The sequence below is a fragment of the Eublepharis macularius genome, chromosome 13, assembly GCF_028583425.1.
Source record: "Eublepharis macularius isolate TG4126 chromosome 13, MPM_Emac_v1.0, whole genome shotgun sequence".
Lineage (NCBI taxonomy): Eukaryota > Metazoa > Chordata > Lepidosauria > Squamata > Eublepharidae > Eublepharis > Eublepharis macularius.
This window is the reverse complement of record NC_072802.1, coordinates 23,125,755-23,146,600: the sequence shown is the minus strand read 5'-3', so window position 1 is coordinate 23,146,600 and position 20,846 is coordinate 23,125,755. Positions and strand designations below refer to the sequence as shown.

The 20,846-nt window shown below is 48.3% G+C and overlaps 1 long non-coding RNA gene across 1 annotated transcript; it reads left to right on the top strand.

Annotated features, from left to right (window-relative positions):
* Nucleotides 1–15,668: 15,668 nt before the first annotated feature.
* LOC129341755 (uncharacterized) lies at nt 15,669–16,837 on the top strand. Its single transcript, XR_008598139.1, has 3 exons — nt 15,669–15,929; nt 16,250–16,301; nt 16,660–16,837. It is a non-coding gene; the product is annotated as an uncharacterized LOC129341755 (long non-coding RNA).
* Nucleotides 16,838–20,846: the final 4,009 nt, after the last annotated feature.

Here is a 20,846-nt window from a genome sequence, read left to right as displayed (position 1 = left end):
GGGCTCTTCCCAGCCAGCTTTTATAGGGCTTCCTTCTACTGCCCCACCCCTCTTCCAGCCTGGTCTTGGGCTGCACCAAGCAGTTGCAGCTGGGGTAGCTGATCTGGCCCCACTGACCAGCACCAGCTGTGCCTTGTTCCCTGGCTGCCCAGCCTCCCTGCCTTGGCTGATTGCTGAAGGCCTGTCCAGCTGCAGTCCCCTGGCTAGCAGCCCGGCCTCCCTGGCTGAGCTGATGGCTGAAGGTGGGTCCAGCTGCAGCTCCTTGGCTGGTTGCCCAGGGCTTCATGCAGAGTGCCTCCAATAGCCCCACCTGGAGTGGCTTGGCTTTTGGCAACTCCTGGGCCAGGCTACTATTTTCTAGCTGGGGCGTGGCTTTGGGTTGTTGGGGCTGCTGCTGCTTCTCCTCCTCAGGTAAGGTCTTTGGGTGGGTGACTGCTGGGCTCCCAATCCCTCTGCCCTTGCCCCCTTCCGCCTTGCTTAGTCCCCTTTCCTTCCCTAGGGGAGTGGGACTCGCTGGCCTCTCTCTGTCTCCCCCTGCCTCCTGAGGCCCTGGGCTTTTGCCCCTTGCCCCTGGCACCGGCAAGTTCTGGCTCCATTTGCCCATGGGAGGGGTTGACCTGCTGTCTGCTGGCTGGCCAGTTGACCTGCTGGCTGCTGGCTGCCCCCTCTGTTTGCCCGTCAGCCCGGCTGACCTGCTGTTCCCTCCTACCAAGTCTGGGGGCTGGGACCCAGACCCCGGACACTCATGTCTCAGGGAGAAAATGGACATGAAAACAAATAAGGAGGCCTCTGGTTTTGTAAACTAGCCTGAGGGCCAAAGATGGTCTCTGAGGGCGAAAGATGGCACATCAGATATCAGACCAGACTTTCCGACTCCTGGAACTGAAGGTCATATAATGTCATGATTGGCTTGAGGAGGAGCAGAAGGTCACCTGGTCTCCTGCAACACTGCAGCTACTGTTCTCCTGAGATCCTTCCAGGCTCTGCACTTCAGCCCTCTCTTCCCCTCTTATTTCTAGGAGCAGCTGTTATGCTTTGGCTGCAAGAAGAGAGAGATTGATTCCTATGCAGTAGAGCTGTTGCCCTCTGTGTCCTCCTTGAACTCTTGCTCTCTGGGAATCGGCAATTAATATGACCTCTAGGTGACAGAGTGGGTTGTACGCAATTACCTTCCCCACATCGCAAGTCTGGGCTGATCACACCAGTGTGGTGCATGCTCCTGCAGCTAATCTGCTGGGCTTGTGCAATGACCACCTTGTGAACGTTTGATCGGCAGCCTGCCTCGTACAGAGATGCCTGCACAAGTGCCCTGTGGATGCATTGTGCGGTGAATGGCCTGTATCCTACCACTCCTCACAGCTATGTCTGAAGCTTTCCTCCTACTTAAGTGGCTCTTTTGTTAGAGGAAGAGCCACTAGAGTTGGAGGAAGACTTTTCAGTCTGCAGAAAGACGTAAAATTTTTTGATCAGAGTGGCAGGATAGAAACCAATATGGCAGGGGTCAGTAACCTTTGATAATGGAAGAGCAAAATTATGTCAAAATTCAAAGCAAGTGCTTACCAAAGAGCCTGTAGGAGAAAGGCCATTTGCGTAACTGAAATGATACAGTTTAACATTATGGAAAGTGGATAAGTTGATTAAAAATCCATAAAGTTTCTGAAGCTTAAACACTGGTTGTTGCAAGTCCTTTATAAAGTTCACAAGAGGCATCACGGTAAGTAATAAGTATTCTGCACAGTTGTCGTAGTGCACTAGATAACCCTGTATATAGTTTTCTTTACTGGCAGCTGTTTCCCTCTATCGTTTCCTTTTCTGCAGAGCATCTCTAGTAGGCCTTTTAGACCCATAAAAATCTTTGTCTTTCCCTTCCTGTTCTGATTATTCTAGCATCTCATCTACCCCTGCAATATATCTTAACCTAAAATTTTCATTTTAAAAAAAAAACAGCTTTATTTGGTTCCATATGGAGCTGCATTTGGCTCCAGAGCCATAGGTTGTAGACTCCTGAAATATGTCTAGTAATAGAGTCCTAAATGAAGATGATATCGGAGATGTCTTTGATAAATAAGTAGTCTATTCTTAGCAAAGCTAACCTTTAGAGAAATAGCTGGAGTCTGTTTTGCTTTACTGTTTGAACTAGGCAAGCATCGTGGCTCAGTAGACAGTAGATAATGTGCTTTGTACACAGAAGGCCCCAACTTCAATCTCCAGCAACAGGAGCATCTTCTCTAGAAAGGAAAGAGCTCCCCCTCTCTGCCTGAGACCCAGGAGAGCAGCCATCACTCTAAAGAGACAATAGGAGGCTAGCCAACAAACTGGCTTGGTATATAGCAATTGTTACACGAACATACCTTTTGGGGAACGGCTTTGGCTTAGTTGTAGAGCGCTTGCTTTGCATTTACCATTTCCAGTTAAAAGGAGCTCACATGACAGCTGCTAGAAAAGGCCCTCCTGTTCCTAAGACTCTGAAGAGCTGCTGCCAGCCAGGATAGACAGTACTGAACTTGACGCCCCAGTGGTCTGACTCAGAGCTGAACTAGACAAGACAAAATACACGAGTCTATGCGAGTGTCTAGAATCATGTCTGTTCTTAACTGCCTGTGTCCATTTGGACTGAGGTGAACATGCGTCCTTTAGCTCCAGTCCGCTATACATGTGGTCATATTGGTGAGTGTCCGTGGACCATATCATCAAGTCATTGTTGCAGAGTGATGATTCTGTTTTGCTTCCGCTTCCCTCTTCCCACACAGAAAGGGCAATAGGGGACAGGGGATGATTACAGGGGATGGTTTAAGTATGCACAAACTGGCACTGCATGATGGGATAGCATTCTTGCATCTTGGAGGAGCGCAGAAGAAACCCATGCCAGCATGAACACAGGATCAAGTGCAGCCTGGCTGCGCTGGCGCGTGTACAGGAAAGCAACGGGGAGACACGTGTAAGTCCATTCGTATATTGTTTGTGAGTAATTCTTCTCGTGTAGTTTGATTCTCAGTAGAACATAGCTTCCTGTGTTTAACTGAATCCATATGTTACTGTATAAAAATGCTGATTTCCTAGCATGTTCTTTATGTATTTGCAGTATGCAGTAGAAAAGAGCAAGAGTCCAGTAGCACCTATAATACTAACAAAATTTGTGGTAGGGTATGAGCCTACCATGAATGAGTCACTCACGAAAGCTCATGCCCTACCACAAAATTTTGTTAGTCTTATAGGAGCTACTGGATTCTTGCTCTTTTCTACGGCTACAGACAAATTAACACGACTATCCATCTTATCTGTCTACAAGATATAGTGAACATGTATAAATTCCATGTGCACTGTACATTTGATTTTTCTTTATATGTGCATTGAGTCATTCTCATGTTACGTTCAAGGAATGTACAGCTGAACGTGTGATTAAAACATCCACATTTATCCAGGAACTGGTCCCTGGTTCCATTTGTAAAATGAACTTGCATTGGCTCTTTCTTACAAACAGACATATGTATGTACATACAGGTTGTTCATGCATTCAGTGTAAAGTGAAGAGGGTTGTACCTAGCAAAGTATGTCATATCTTGTGTATAGATCCAGAGGAGTTAGCCATGTTAGTCTGCAGTAACAAAATAGAAAGGAGTCCAGTAGCACCTTTAAGACTAACCAACTTTACTGTAGCATAAGTTTTCGAGAACCACAGTTCTCTTCGCCAGATGCATGGAGGGTATGAAGAAACTGGTCAGATATATATATGGGTGGTGAGGGGGGGAGTAGATGCAATCAGTAGCTTTTAATAATGAAATCAATTGCTTCTGATAATGAGATAACCATTCATAGTCTCTGTTCAATCCAAGTCTGAGGCAAATTTATATACAAATTCCAATTCAGCAGCTTCCCATTGGATTTTGTTTTTGAAATATTTCTGTTGAATTATGGTGACCTTTAAGTCCTTGATGGAATGTCTTAGTAGATTGAAATGTTCTCACACTGGTTTCTGGATGTTGCCATTTTTAATGTCGGATTTGTGTCCATTTATTCTTTTGCGCAGAGGTTGGCTGGTTTGTCCAATGTACAGAGTAGATGGACATTGTTGGCACATGAGGGCATATATCTTGTGTCGTTATGTTTGTGAAAGGCTTTTCAGACCCTAATTTGTAAGGGCATGGTATTATTGGAAGGGGCAAAGACAGAGACATATCCGTGCCATGCTCCTAAAGTTGGAACTCAGAGTCTAGATACTTCAGTCATGACAAACTAGCATAAGAAAAGTAGGGAAATTGTGTTATCACCAATTACTTGTATTCGGAATACTTTGACCCTGTTATTAACTCCCCCTCCTGAATAACCTCATAGGGAACCCGTGTCTTGCAGTGGTTAGAGTTTAGGATCTGGGAGACACAGGTTCAAATTCCTATTCTGCCTGGTTGACCTTGGACCAGTCATACACGCTCCACCTAACCTACCTCACATGGTTGTTGTGAGGATAAAATGGAGGAGAGGAGAATGATGAAAGCCGCTTTGGGCCCCCATTGGAGAGAAAGGCTGCGTATAAATGAAGTAAATAAGTATAGAAATGCCTGTTCAATGAGGACTTGCATCTGCTGCAGTGGGCTTCAGTCCCTGAAAGCTGTTGCTAGAATAAAAACATGCTAGTCTTAAAGGTACCATGAGACTTCTGTTTAGATTTTCTATGTATCTTGTTTTCTATTCCAAATCTACCAGTGGAACTACACCAACTCTGAGGCTATGAGGCTCCATTTACACCTCCTTTTATTCGCTGTGCAGTAACTATGTTTTTGATTAACTGCTAGCTTCCAAAGAGGGGGAAGAGATGTGCAATATAAGGGCAAGAGTTCAGATGTTACTTCCATTCACCCAGAAGATAACCCAGAAAGAAGTTTGTTCAACCTATGTACCTACCCGGTCCATAAGCCCCAAGTATGACATCTGTAATCCCTCCGTCTTCCACTAGAGGATACCATGTTCTCAGCAGAACTTCTGGGTTTTTGGAGACCAGAGATGGGTAAGGCATATTGCCAAAAAAGGAGGGAAGGAAGGCCTCTTGCATACAAACCCATGCAGTCACCTTATACAAAGTCATTTAAACCAATGGGTTGGCTTCAATCAACTTTCCTGTTGGTGAAAAAATAAAAAGACAGTGGTGGGTATAAAGGGACAAATCAATGTGCTATGAGGGGGCTGTAATAAGGAGGGGAAACTGAGAACCAGTTTGGTGTAATGGTTAAGAGCTTGGGACTCTAATCTGGAGAGCCGGGTTTGATTCCCCACTCCTCCACTTGAAGCCAGTGGGGTGACCTTGAGCTAGTCACAGTTCTCTGGAGCTCTCTCAGCCCCACCCACCTCACAGGGTGTTTTGTTGTGGGGATAATAGTAACATACTTTGTAAACCGCTCTGAGTGGGCATTAAGTGGTCCTGAAGGGTGGTATATAAATCAAATGTTGTTGTTGTTGTTGTTGTTATTATAATAAAAACCCTGAGTGGGGGAAAAGCCCTGTCTGTATGCAACCCATTGTCTGTCTTCTAAACAGCTCTCTAAGAGCCAAGCCACAAGTGACGCCTGACACAGGTTGGACACTTGTCAGCTTACCTCAAGTTTTGGTGGGAAATGTAGGCGTCCTGGTTTTACAGCTTGGCTCTCCATTACAGCTGCAAGGCCAGGATGCCTACATTTCCCATCAAAACTTGAGGTAAGCTGACAAGTGTCCAACCTGTGTCAGGCGTCACTTGTGGCTTGGCTCTCAGATCTTTCCCAGCCCTCCTTTTAACAAGAGATATTGGGAGGTGAAAAGAAGATGTGAGAGACAGAACCTGGGACCTTCTACCTACAAAGCATTCACTCTACCATTAAGATCCTCTTTCCCCCCAGCTCCAAAACAGTGCCGTTACCTGACCATATCTATATCCCTTACCCAGAATCTGACATGGGGGCACTTTAATAATTGAAAGGCTCACTACTGGGATTGCTCCTGTTCAAAGCTGTTACACAGGTCTTTGAGGCTGCATCCATGTATGCTATTGGTGCGCTATAGCAATCATTTGCATGCACACACAGGAGAATGCAGTTGTGGCTGGCTGCTATGGTGCATTATCCAGCGAAGTGAGGAGGCAGCCCTTGTTTCTTCTCCTTCCCTCTTACATGTATTTTATTTTTAAAATTTACCTCATTTATACCCTGCCTTTCTTCTCCAATGGGAACCAAAAGCGCCTTACATCATTCTCCTCTCCTCCATTTTATCCTCACAGCAGCCCTGTGAGGTAGGATAAGCTGTGAGTGTGTGACTGGCCCAAGGTCACCCAGTGAGCTTCCATGGCAGAGTAGGGATTTGAACATGAGTGTCTAAGATCCTAGTCCATTACTCTAGCCATTACACTCACTGTCTCTGGGGACTCATTCTCCTCTCCTTCATTTTACCCTCACTACAACCCTGTGAGGGAGGTTAGGGTGAAAGTGTGTGTGACTGACCCAAGGTCACCCAATGAGCTTCTGTGACACAACAAGGATTCAAAACTGGGTCCCCCAGATCCTAGTGCAACACTCTAACCCATGAAGCCCAAGGGTTGTGCAGGTTCTATTAGAAATCAAGGAATAAATAAAAATCTTGAAATACCACACACACAAAATCCAAATATCCCTTAAATTGTGCCATCTGCCATCAACTTCTGACCTGTAAACATTTTCATAGGTAGGGGTACCTCAGTATTTGAAAAATTAATTTACGGGTTCATCTATGGAAAAGAAGGTTGGGAAACATTGCTCTAACCAGTACACCACACTGGCTGAATGTGCTTGACTGTGAACCAAACTACATGAGACGCCTGACAAGTGTTCTTTATGTGTTGGGTCCCGCAAGGCTCCCTGGGTAGTGTAGTCTTACAAAGAATAGCTGTTCCATGTGATTCTCTGCCAAGGGAAAAGCAGTGTGTGTGTGTGGGGGGGATTCTCTGTCTCTTGCAAAAAGCCTCCACTCGGGTTTTCCTCCAGGAGCTTGGGGGGCGGGGTGGTGGTGGATGTAACAGGAGGCAAGAAATACAGAGTTGCTTTTTGCAAGAGAGAGGGGAGAGAGAACCCTCCCCTCAGCTCTTCTCCTTGGTGGAGAATTGCATAGTGGATGCTCTTTCTCTCTTGCAAAAGGCCGCCCTGAATTTCCTACCTCTTGTTATGTCCACCACCAGCCCCTGCCCCTGAGCTCCCAGGGGAAAACCTGAGCTGAGATTTTTTGCTAGAGAGACAGAGAGAATCCCTCCTCCCACTGTTCTTCCCCCAGCAAAGAACTGCATGGAGCAGCTGTTTTTTTGAAAGACTACATTACCCAGGGAACCTTGCAGGACCTGACACGCACCTGGGCATCTCGTGTAGGTTTCCTCTTTGCAGTAACAAGTCACTAAGAATAATAATAATAACACCTTTTTCCATATATGGTGGCTATGTAAAAAAGCAAAGAGATATTGGAAAGGGATACATGAGCTGTTGCAAGAGGTGCTAGAAATAAACATACCTATAAACCAGAAATGCTCCTGTTAAATATAATACCGGAGGAGCTAAATAGGGAAAATAGATATTTGATAATACATATAATAACAGCAGCAAGAATAGTATACGCCAGATACTGGGAAAACACAGATATACCAACAAAAGAAGAATTAATAGAGAAAATCTTAGAGATGGCAGAAATGGACACACTGACAGAATTAATAAAAGAAATAAACGGACACAATGGAAAACAAAAATGGACCTCGTTTTATAGATGGGTTAAACAGAACTATAAAATAGAGACTATATGTTTGCAGAATACAATCAAATGAATGAACAGGGTAAAGAAGTACTAGAATTAAAGAATGCAGACTTATAGTGATAATAGCGTAGTGAAAATAGTATAATTATGATGGAACTATAGAGATGAAATGGAATGTATGATTTATAATATGTATCCAAAGAATGTAAGACTGTTGATTAATTTTGTTATTAGAATAAGATGGAACTAAAACAAATTAAAATATTTTTAAAAAGAAAAAGAAAAAATAGAATAATAACATTCGATTTGTATACAGCAGCAACAGTGTTGGTCTGCTGCTCTCACTAAGCCTCAGAGCAAGTTGATCTAACATTTCAATTTCAAAACGTGCTGAATTGTTCCATACTGAAAAGAAACCCCTTGCCTAAATCTAACAATGTTTCCTAGTAATTCAATATATGTTCTGAGATGATGCCCACTTTGTACTCCTGCTGAGTTTAGAGCCAGGGCAGGTGACCTTTTAGTTCCACCTTGGTTACATTACTGGTTTTAAGCCCATTACCAGCTACGTGAGTTCATGTTTCATACTAGCTTTATTGAGAAGGATGGTTAAAAAAAGCAAACATTCCAGCCATGGCTTTCTTGTGACATCTCCAACTTTGAAAGCATGAGGCTATCCGGTGAAACTCTGTGTGCAGCAGGAGTGAAAGAATAATGGTAAGAATGTGGCTGGAGAAGTCATTCCCAGCGTCTGCTTTGAGCCCCCGAGAGACAAGTCTTGTTCACAGGTTACTGCGACCACACATACAGCACACACTTGTTTGTTCTTTGGATGTGCATTGAGTAGCTCTCGTGTGGCATTCAACACATGTGCAGCTGAACACGTGATTAAATCCCACATTTTTTGCAGGTACTGGTCCTTCATTTCATTTGTGAAATGCCTTGGCTCTTTCTTATGAACATGTGGATGCATATGCACAAGGCTTTTTTTCAGAGGGAATGCTGTGGAACGGAGTTCTGGAACCTCTTGAAAATGGTCACATGGCTGGTGGCCCCGCCCCCTGATCTCCAGACAGAGGGGAGTTTAGATTGCCCTCTGCTCCGCCATTTTCTCCGAGGGCAACTCACTGAGTTCCACCACCTCTTTTCCCAGAAAAAAAGCCCTGCATGTGCATGCAGGAGGTATGTGCATTCTCTGGAACATGTGAACAGGGCTACACTCTCAGTAAGAAATGTAAATTTCTTTCACTGCTGGCATGCAGCATAGGCAATGGTGGTGGGGATAAATGAAACCTTGGCAGCCCTGCAGCAGAGGTTCTACAGTCTCCAGAGGACAGGAATCCACAGGAGAATAATGTCCCACATTTCTGGGGCTGCCACGAAGTAGGCCTTCATAGCATAAACTTGGCACACAGAAGACACAGAATTGGAATTCCTGGCTGATCTCAAAATTTGCAGTTCTTAATTTACTTCATTTCTACCTTGTTGTTCTTTCCAATGGGGACCCATAGTAGCTTACATCATTCTGTTCTCGTCCATTTATCCTCACAACAAACTTATGAGGCAGGTCAGCCTGAGTGCATGCAATTGGCCCAAAGTCACACAGCAAACTTCCATGGCAGAATGAAGATTTTAGCCTGGACCTCTCAGACCCTAGTCTGACACTCTAACCGCTGGCTCTCAGTGTCAATTTTAATATCATATTTGCATTCAAATCCCTGCAAAGGTAGTAACAACATTTGTTAAGTTGCCCTTCAGGACAACTTAATGCCCACTTAGAGCAGTTTACAAAGTGTGTTATTATTTTCCTCACGACAAAACACCCTGTGAAGTGAGTGGGGCTGAGAGAACTCCTAGAAGCTGTGACTGACCCAAGGTCACCCAGCTGGCTTCAAGTGGAGGAGTGAGGAATCAGACCTGGTTCTCCAGATTACAGTCCCACTGCTCTTAACCACTGCACCAAACTTATGCTGGGACACATGGGGAACTTTATTGCTCAGGTAGGACTGCAGGTGGCTCACCAGGTGGTGCTGGTGAAAGGCACCCCTGGCCAGTGCTGCTACCTATTTATTCAACAGGAGGCCCCAGTCCAGCATCACCCCCAAGCTGCAAACCTGCTCCTTTAGGGGGAATGTAACCCCATCCAGAACAGGAGATGTTCCTATTCCTGGGTCAAGCCTTTCTCCCCCAGTAGCAGCTCTTCCATTTTGTTGGGGTTTAGTTTTATTTTGTTAGCCTTCCTCCATTCCCAAACTGCCTCCAGGCACTTGTCCATGGTTTCCACAGCCTTCCTGGGATCTACTGAAAGCGTTAGATAGAGCCAGGGCTTTTTTTCTGGGAAAAGAGGTGGTGGAACTCAGTGGGTCGCCCTAGGAGAAAATGGTCACATGGCTGGTGGCCCCGCCCCCTGATCTCCAGACAGAGGGCAAGGGCAATCTCCGCAAGGGCAATCTCAACTCCCCTCTGTCTGGAGATCAGGGGGCAGGGCCACCAGCCATGTGACCATTTTCAAGAGGTTCCGGAACTCCGTTCCACCGCATTCCTGCTGAAAAAAAGCCCCGGATAGAGCTGAATGTCATCTGCATATCGGTGGCAACTCAGTCCAAATCTTGGCATGGTCTCTCCCAGCAGCTTTATGTAAATAAGCATGGGGGGGGGGAGATGGAACTATAGAGGCCAAGGGGCAGAGCAGCATTCCCCCAGTACTACACTCTGACCTGCCTTTGAGAGAGACCAAAGTCACTTCAGAACAGGGCCTCCCAGTACCAACTCCAAAAGGTTGTCCAGAGGGATACCACGATTGACCCCGTAACCATAACCTACGTCCCAGTGTTGTTGTGGGAATAAGCAGGGTGTGTGTGTGTTGATCCTCATGAATGAAGAGTGGGCTACCTTTGTAATCAATAAATTAAATGAGTAATGCACTGCAAAATGTATTCCAGGTGCCCAAGCGATATAGACCTAAGGAAAAAAAATATGTCAGAGCATTAGAAACCCGGCTCATCAGAAATGTTATTTATAGAATCCTCCAAAGCCACTGTAAGCCCTAATTGGTGCCAAGGCTGCTTCAAAGGATTTCTGTGAAATCCTCACAAATAGAGCAACACCATCCCCAGCCATTCAGCTAGGGAATGCAATCTTTAAAAGACGGGGGTGGGAGGGGGGGGGCTTGCTCACGGTTGCAAATACAGAGAGGGGAAAAGACAGCAAGCCGTCCAACCCTCCAATTTAAAACTGAAAGGCAAATCCTGCTAGCAGCTTTACTGTGACAAATTGTGCGCTCATAAATAAATTCTAGCTGTGCATGTGTGCGTATATATATATATATATATATATATATATATATATATATATATATATATATATATATTTAAAAGAAACCTGCAATTTGAAAAAAGAAAGTGTTACGGTGAATGCCCTGTCTTCCTTCTCCGTTTAAAAAGTTGCCTCCCTCAGCACTACACAACAACTTAAAATATTACAAGCCCTGGAAATAAAAACAGTAAATAACATTACCAATGACAGCCATCACAACATTTCCACGCTCCTTTTCAACATTCCATCACTTCACAACTGTATGTCAGTGGCAGCAAAGTTACCCTCCCTTCACTGGCAGCCAGAGATAGTTCTGCGCATCAGACAGAAAGCCAAAAGAATGCTGCCCCCAGATGGTAAAAGTATAATCCTTTTTAATCAATCGAAACCATTTTGATTGACTATAAGGGTCTGGATTAATCCGCAGCAATAAAAAATTCAAAATGAGTACTTATTAAAATTGCAGTTGGGAAGCACCATCTTAGGAGAGGCATTCCCTGAGAGAAGGAGGAATGCCTCTTCTATTTGCTGGGACGTATATGGGCATCAAGTCGATACATCTTTGTGATGGAAGAAATGCTTTTTCCTTTAAAGCTATTTTTTCATAAATGCATGCAAACACCATCAGTTTATTATTTACTGAAACTGATATGGTCAATCAACTATTTTTTAAATGCCTTGATAATAATAAAATAAATAACTGGTAATGCACTGCCCTTAAACAGTACTCCATAAACTGCCATTTGGGTCTCGCCCTCTAGAATGCCAGGACTAGCCCTGTTTCCTTGTCTCTTTGTAGATTTTGGGAGAAATTGGCTCATTGGACAGCGTGATGTTCCTTGCAAAAATCTAGCAGGCTAAAGTAATTGTGGTATCTTTTGTTTTGAAGGCTTTTGAAAAAAGTTGCCCACCCAACCACTGGGGATTCTTTGAGGCAGCAGATAGGGTTTGTTAAACTATGGGGTGGCCGATTGAGCTGCATGAAGTTCCAGCTTTTTCTGACACAATTGTTCTTTTTGTCCCAGGCAGTATGCATCTTGCCCCAAGAAGTCCCTTTATGGATTTTGTTCAAGGAAAGTCAGTGCCTTATTAATGAACTCCAAGGCCAAGAGGTCACCGAGCTCCTTCCAAGTTTCCTTTGGGACCCCAAGTCATACATTTCCTGACCATTACTGGTGCTGTTGCTTCTTAGCTGCATTCTATTATGATAAAAAGGAGACTTTCTGAATTCATGTCATTTTAAAACATTATTTATAGTCCACCTTTCTCATTGAGACTCAAGGTGGATTATACAATATAAGTCAATAGGATCAACGGCTGGGACACTCAATAAATAATACAATAGGGTAAAGATTGCATACATTTGAAAATGAGCAGCAATGCAATACAGAGCTGAAACAAAACATAAACAGATTAACATGACATATTAAACGATGCAGAAACTATCCAGTAGGAGCATACTTAACAGCAACAGACAGTACACAGTAGTATAGAGTATAGAGGGGAACCAAGACAGGAACAGGTAGGAGATGCCTCTGTGGCTGCATCAAACAACCAACAAGGAGGCTCCCCCGGTAGCAAAGCACAATTACAAAAAGTGAATACCCACAGCCAGAAGAATATCAAAGGTATCAATAAATACCAAAGAGAATAATCAATATGGATTTATACATGCAAACATTCAAATATTTACTTTTTTATATATAATAGATTTTTATTGGATGGGTCAATATGTAATCAATTTCAAATACAAATACATTCCATTTCAATTCCCCTGTGTATATTTCCCCACTCCCTCCCCTTCCCCCCTTTTCGATAATGACTTCCAACAGCACTCCAACCCCCCGTTATTAATGATACCTTATTTCTATGCTAAAGTTGTTCTTTTCTTATTATTAGTAAAGATCTTAATTATATCTTATTTTACTTAATTTCTTTAGAACCCTTTGAAAGACCGTAATTGTCCCTTAACATCCCATTTCTTTTCCATATATTTTTTCAACTTTTTCCAATCTTCCAAGAATACTTCTGGATCTTGCTCCTTCAAATTTCTTGTTAGTTTATCCATTTCAGCCATGTACAACAATTTCCTTGTCCATTCTTCAATTTCAGGTATTTTTTCTCTCAATACTGAGCATATATTATTCTAGCTGCTGATATCATATAATATATCAATATCTTATCATTTCTATTAACATCTTCCAAATGCAATGATAATAACAACATTTCTGGATTTTTTGCAACATTATAACGAAGTATCAAAGACATCTCAGTACATATTTTGGTCCAAAAGTCTCTAGCCTTACGACAAGTCCACCACATATGAAATAGAGAACCTTCATGCTCCTTACATTTCCAACACTTATTAGATAGCTGTTTGTTGGCTATGGCTAATTTTTTCGGAGTTAAATACCATCTATATAACATTTTATAGCCATTCTCTCTAATACTGGTACATGTTGATATTTTTAAAGTATTTTTCCATAATTGTTCCCATGCTTCCATCGTTATTTCATTATTACAATTTATAGCCCACTTTACCATTTGCACCCTGACTGTCTCATCTTCTGTAAACCACTTCAATAATAATTTGTACATTTTCGAAATTATTTTACTGTTATCTCCCAACAGTAATTCTCCTAGCTCTGAATTCTTGGTTCTAAAGCCTGTTTTTCTTTGTTCTGAATCAAATAAGTCTTTGATTTGTCTATATTGCAACCAACCATATTTGAATGGCAACTCCTCATTTGGTTTAAGGTTCAGCTCATTATCTGTTATTTCTGTTAAGTCTTTGAGAGTAAGCCATTCTTTTCCTTTATATTCTGGGTTGATCACCTCAGCTGGTACAATCCAAAGTGGTTTCTTCTGGTCTATAAATTTTTTGTACTTTAGCCAAGTCAACAATAAATTTCTTCTCAAATAGTGGTGCTGAAACATTGCGTCCATTTTATACTTATCGTACCACATATATGCATGCCATCCAAATAGTTTATTATAACCTTCCAAAGTTAGTAGTTTGTGATTGGTTAAAGACACCCATTCTTTTAGCCAGACTAAACATATCGCTTCATGGTAAAGTCGAAGATCAGGTAATTGCATTCCACCTCTTTCCTTAGCATCACAAAGAACTTTCATCTTTACTCTTGGTTTCTTTCCTGCCCACACAAATTCCGATATCTTCTTCTGCCACTTTTCAAATTGTTTTCTGTCTTTTACAATTGGTATTGTTTGCATTAGGAACATCATTCTAGGCAACATGTTCATTTTGACTGTGGCAATCTGACCTAACCACGACAAGTTTAGTTTATTCCATTTTATCATATCTCTTTCAATTTGTATCCAGAGCTTTTCATAGTTATTCTTAAATAAATCAATATTTTTAGCTGTCAGCTCTATTCCCAAATATTTAGTCTTGTGTACCACTTCACAGTTTATTATTTCACTTAGTTCCTGTTGTTTCTTCTTGGTCATGTTCTTAGTTATTTCTTTTGACTTCTTTTTATTTATATAGAAGCCTGCCAAATCTCCAAATTCCTTAATTTTTTCCAGTAGTCTTGGCAGAGTTTGTAGTGGATCTTCTACTATAAACATCACATCGTCTGCAAATGCTCTTAACTTATAGGAAGATCCCTTTATTTTTATTCCTCTTATGTCATCATCTTCTCTGATCTGCCTTAGTAATATTTCTAAGACCATCACAAATAACAACGGTGATAGTGGACATCCTTGTCTTGTACCTTTTCTTATTTCAAACTTCTCTGTCAGGTCGTCATTGACACAGATTGTCGCTCTTTGTTCCTTATATATTGTTTTTACTGCTTCTATAAATTCTTTACCTAGGTCCATCTTTTCCATTGATGCAAACATAATGTCCCAGTTCAAGTTGTCAAAGGCCTTCTCTGCATCTGCAAAGAAAAAGCCAACTTCTTTGTCTGGTCGCTTATCAAAATATTCCATGGCATTTATAACCACTCTCAAGTTGTCCTTTAGTTGTCTGTTTGGTAGGAATCCAGCCTGGTCTTCTCCTATAAAGTCCACTAGCCATATTTTAAGCCTTTCTGCTAATATTCTTGCCATTATTTTATAGTCATTGTTTATAAGCGAAATTGGTCTGTAATTTTTCACATCTGTCAAATCTTGTAATTCTTTCGGGATCAAAGCAATACTCGCTTCATTCCATGTATCTGGAAGTCCTTTTCCTTGAAGTGTGTCATTCATTATACTTTTTAATATCGGTACAAGGTCTTCCTTCATTACTTTGTAAAATTTAGCAGTGATCCCATCCAGTCCTGGTGCTTTTCCAATCTTTGCTGCTTCTATTGCTTGTATGATTTCTTCCTCTGTTACTGGAGCATGGGCAGCCCAATCCTAAGAAGGGCACGGAAAGTGAACAGGAACCGAACTAAGGCTTGCGAGGGCGCATCTAGCCCGTACGCCCGCGTAAGTGGCCTTCCGCCCGCGCTGGGACGCGGCGCTGGCCCGCCGGCGGGCCAGCACCGGTGCAAGCCACAGGCGCCCGGGCGGCGGCGCAGAAGTGGCGTAGAGCCCTACGCCGACGCAGGGGGGGGCGGGGAGCAAGGCGGGGTCGGAGTTAGTCCGCTCCCTAAGCTCCTCCAGAAGCGGGAACGCCCACAGCGGCGCAAAAAAGCTACGCCACGGAAAAAGAAGGCGTAGCCCATAGGCGTCCATGGAACGGCGAAAAATCAGCCCCCTCTCTGAGCGCCTCGCCCCGCCCCTATGGCCCGAAGGAGCATAGGATGAGAACTATCCCGGGGACCAATCAGCGTGCGCGCCCGGCATGGACGAGCCCCCCTCTCTGCACCCAATCACCTGCGACCGCGTCCTACAAAACATCCGGCCAGCACCGCCCAAACCCCCAGGTAAGTGAGCACTCGGCCGGAGGCTCTGCCCGTCTGCTGAGTGGCATTGCCCCTTTGAAAACCGAAACGGGCTGAGGGCATTCACATTGGCAGGCGCAGAATGCACTCAGGGGACTTTGCGAAAAACTGGGGGAACTTCGCATAAAGGGGAAGAGGTGCCTAACTGCCTAACTCTCTTTCTACCGTGATAGAAAGAATGACTCCACAGCTAACTGATGCATGCTAGTTGCTTCTAACTAAGCACAAACAAACTAACCCTTCCGTGGCAGAAGGGAATGACACTTTGCAAATTAACCGCATGCTCTCCCGTTTCCTTGCAGGTGCCCTGACTCTTGCGCTCCCACCTGGTGATGACCGACAGAGCGCTGACAGGTAAGGAGGAGGTGGGGGGGCATTCCGCAGATTAGTGCAAACCGCCCATTCACCTGAACCCACCCGCTCACTTGCCGCTTTGGGTGAGGCCCAGCAGGGGTGGGGGGCAACCATGCCCGCCCCTGGCTGCCTCAGAGGCAGGCGCCTCGAAAACCACATGTGGCCAGGTGTTTGTTGTGACCAGCTCATTCTCTCCCTTAAAGGTAAAGGCTTGCCAAGGCCGAGTGCATCCTCACCAGACCGTCATGCATCAGCTGCTGCCCTCGACCATGTGCAACCCCCCCCCGGATGGCGGAGTGTGGGGCTTGCCTTGCCAGTGGAACGAGGCAAAGCCCACACGTGTCTTTTTCCCCCACAGGCACGTCCAGGGCATGGCTGCTCCCCCGCGCCCCGCCCTCCCCAAACATCTCTGACGGACGGTTGGCTGCAGCCCAGGAAGCACCGTCGCGCCGCGGCCTGCATCCCAGCCCCGCCCCTCCGAGCGGGAAGGAGGGCTGTGTGGAATGCTCCGGCTCCCTCGCCAGCCTAAACGCAAGCCCGCTCTTTCCAGTGCAATAAAACGAGATGTACAACAACTGTTTTCTGTGTCTGCGAGTCTGACTTCGTCCTCCGCCCCTCCCCCAACACTCCCGTCACATCTCCCCACCTGCACATTGCCACAAATGTATCCGACACACCCCGTCTTGCCTCCCCGCCCCCTCCCTCCTCCTCCCCCCCTCCTCCTCTGTATTTGACCAGTGTCTGTACCACCCATCTGCTGAAGAGAACTTGATTCTCAGAAGCCTATGCCACAATAAAATTGGATAGTTTTAAAGGTGCTATGGGACCCTTTTTGAATTCGCTACCACAGGCTAACACGGCTAACTCCCCTGCATCTATGGCCAGGTAGAGGGTTGGGGCGGGGCATGTGAGCGGGGAGGGGGATCAATCCCCGGTGGGGAGAATAGCTGGCACCCGATAAGCAAGGGAGAGGGTGGTGCGAGCTGCCGCTGCAAGGGAGCGGGAGATGGCAGGGGAAACGGTCCACTCGCGGGAATCCTAGCCCCCACCAATGGAGAATCCAGGGTGGTGGCAGGCGGATGCCATATCCCGGGCAGGAGGTCTCGCGCGCCTGGGGAGGGTCGCCCCCATCGCAGCCGCAGCCCCAGCAACACAGTCCCATGAGCGGCCGCCTCCCAGAGTGGGTCCAGCCCCTCGGGCGTCTGCAGCAGCCCCATTGGTCATTCCACCCCAGGGCGTCCTGCCTCGCATCCAATCCCGTGGAGCAGTTGCCAGCCTCCCACGCCAACAGGCCATGGTTGTTGGGAGGGGTGGGGTGTGTCCGAGGCTGCGCGTGGCTCCGCCCTGGCTCGGCGCCGTCTCCTGCGTTCAGCAATTGTGGCCACTCGCGTTGCCCTGCCGGGGGGGGGGAACCACTCCGAGGCTGCCAGCCCCGCCAATCCTGCAGGGAAGGCCGCTGGCCCCGCCCACAGGGGCAGTGGAAGAGCGCATCAGCTGCGCAAAGTGGCTAAAATGCGGGAGCCCGAGGCCTCCCGGCTGGCTGCCACAGCGTGCCCCTTCCCCGGCCGGGCCATGCAGGCTGGGTGGCCACCCCAGGCCCGGGAGGGCCCCCTGATGGCAGGTTGCGTGACTGCCCCAGCTCAGGGCGGCATGCCAGGCAGGGCAGGTGCGTTAGGGCAATATGGAAGACATGCCAGAGCGGCCCCTGGCCAGTCCTTGTGCATCCTAAGCCCCCCCCCCTTGGAAGGGATGCGCTGTCACCGCGGGCCTGGTCATGCACTCATGGTGCCAGGGCAGGATATGGCTGGCAGTTCACCAAACTATCGCAGGCAGACACGGGTCCATGTGTAGATGAGCTTTATTCCCAGTCCCACGGTGCAACGTACAGCCAGGCCCAAGGGTTCACGTCCCGCAAGGATGCACTTGAGCAGCACAGCATCCCCGCAAGGGAAGAGGGCCCTGGGGCCATAGGAAGCCAACCACCACGGCCCCCTCCCCTCCAACCCACAGGTCTGAGACGGGGGGGGGGCCTGTGCTGAACCTATCCATGAACTATGCAGCTGCCAGACAGAAGATAGGGAATTGTTACATCTCAGACCCTCCAAGGTCATGCCGGTGGGCGGTGTAGTTCGGTGGGCAGCACAGAAACACTATACCCACAGCGGTCCCGGCTGCATGGAGGGCGACGGGTGGCGGGAGCAGTGGGCGGCCAGGCTCGGGGCCCAGCTCATTGCCAAGGCTGCCGGGAATGACCTCCTGGCAGATGAGGGTGCAATGACTGCACGGCCAGTTTACCTGGAGGAGCTCTTCCCTGGCCGTGCGGAGGAGGCCCACCTCATACGAGCGTGGCTAGACACGGCGCTGTGCGAGGTGGAGCATGACCTCCTGGAAGAGGAGGTGGCTGCGGGCCCCGCGCGCAGTAAGTCAGGGTCCTCGGCGCCATCCAGGGAGCCTCCTCCGCTGCCACAGAGGGCAGGCCATAAGGGCCCGGAGGCGTCCCAGCCACTTCCGTCGAGGCGCAGGTTGCAGGTGCTTGCAGCAGATGCCGGGCTGCCACCAACGGGTGCCCCCCCTCCCTCTCTCCCCCCTCTGCAGGGACCATCAATGACAGGTGGATGGCTGCCATGGACCGGGTTCACGGGGCATTCCAGCAGGCGCGGGCAGCGGCACCATGTGAGTCTCGCCAACAGGAGGGGCACGGGCATGTGGGGTGGGGCGGCCTGCGGCCGCGACAACAACCCCAGAGCCCACAGGGGCCCTGACGCTCCCATCCCCCACCTCTTGCCCCCACAGCGGCGCCCGCCCGGAGCCCCTCGCCAGATGAGGAGGAACTTGGGAGGGGCTTCACCGCCTGGTCTCCACCCCGCTACCCGCCACCCGCTGAAGACCCAGAGGGTGACCCAGTGGAGGGGCCTGGCAGGAAGCGGCCGAAGCTGGAGCCCGTCCCCGCAGACGGCCGGGCAGCTGCCGATATGCCATCCCAGGCACAGGCATCTTGGACCCCAGCCGGGCCCCTGCTCTGTAACGGGGATGCCGTGGCGGGGTCGCTGGCCTCCCCCTGCTCCGACGCGCTACCTAGCCCTCACCCTCCTGGCTGCTGAGGCCGGGGTTCTGGGTTGGCAAGCTGCTCTCTGGGCGCCTGATGCGGCCCTGGAATCGATTGGGAATAAAGCCAAGTTCATTAACCGCTTTTCCCGTGCAGCCCGTCCATGGGGGGCGGTGGCTGCTGGCCGGGGCGGCTTTCCCATGCTCTCTACATGCAGGGGTTGAGGGAGCGGGGACTCGGAGGGGCCGCCTGGGACACCATAGGGGCGTAAAGGGCGAGTGTTTGGCCGGCCGAGCCCCCCATGGCCAGGCATGGCCCTCAGCGCGCAGCATGCCACAGGTGCTCCGCGACCCTGTCTCGCACAGCTCGGTCATGCTCCTGGGGCTCTGCCGGGGCGTCAGGAGAAAGGCGACCGGCGGGCGGCAGCCAGGGGTCCTCGCCTGGGCCCTCTGTGGCTGGCAAGGGGAGCTGCTGGCGCACGGCAATATTGTGCAGCATGACACAGGCAGCCACGAGCTTGGCGACGGTGAACGGCTGCATGGCCAGGCGGCCGCCCGTGTGATGGAGGCATCTGAAGCGCATTTTCAGCTGACCGAAAGCACGTTCGATCACCATCCTCGTGCGCCGGTGGGCCTGGTTGTAGTTGGCTCTGTCGGCGGGCTCATCCGCAGGGTATGGCGTCAGGAGGTAAGGCAGCAATGGATAGCCACGGTCACCTGCAAGGGGAGGCGGAGTTAGGATCTCCCTTCCCATCCCCGTCCCCTCACAGCTCCCCCACCAACTCCTGACCTAGGAGCCAGCCTCTCCCCTCAGGCCATGATGACAGGAGCCTGTTCAGGCCGGAGGTGGTGAAGATCTGTGCGTCGTGGACGCTTCCCGGGAACTTGGCAACGAGGTCCGTGAAGATCCCCTGGTGGTCACAGGCTGCCTGGACATTGATACTGTAGAACCGGTGCCGATTCCTGTAGACCTGCGGCTCCTCTCTGGGAGCGCATATGGCCACATGCGTGCAGTCGACTGCTCCAATCACATTGGGGAAGCCTGCAAAGGAGGAGAAGCCAGCCCGGATGGGTGCCAACTCTGCCTCCGAGGTGGGAAAGTGGATGTGCTCGCGGATCCGACCAACTAGGGCGTCCAGGAAGGCATGCAGGCAGCGGCTGGCGGATGACTGGGAGACCTCCAAGGCCTCAGCCATGACTCCCTGGAAGGAGCCGGTCGCAAGGTAGCGGAGGGACAGCAGGACCCTCTGGAGGACGGGGATGCCCCGGGGAGCCGCAGCTTGCCCCTGAAGGGCGGGCGCGAGCTCCTCGCACAGAGCCTGTATGGCTGCCCTGTCCAGGCGGAAGCGGTCCAGGCAAGTCATGTCGCCCAGGAGCAGGGATGGCACCCTGGCCTGGAACCGGCGGCGGCGTCTGAGGCGGCGCCGCCTGAGGGCCGCTCGGACAAACACGGCTGGCAGGAGGTGGCTGGTCCGGATGGCTGGGAGCCGCGGCGGCAGT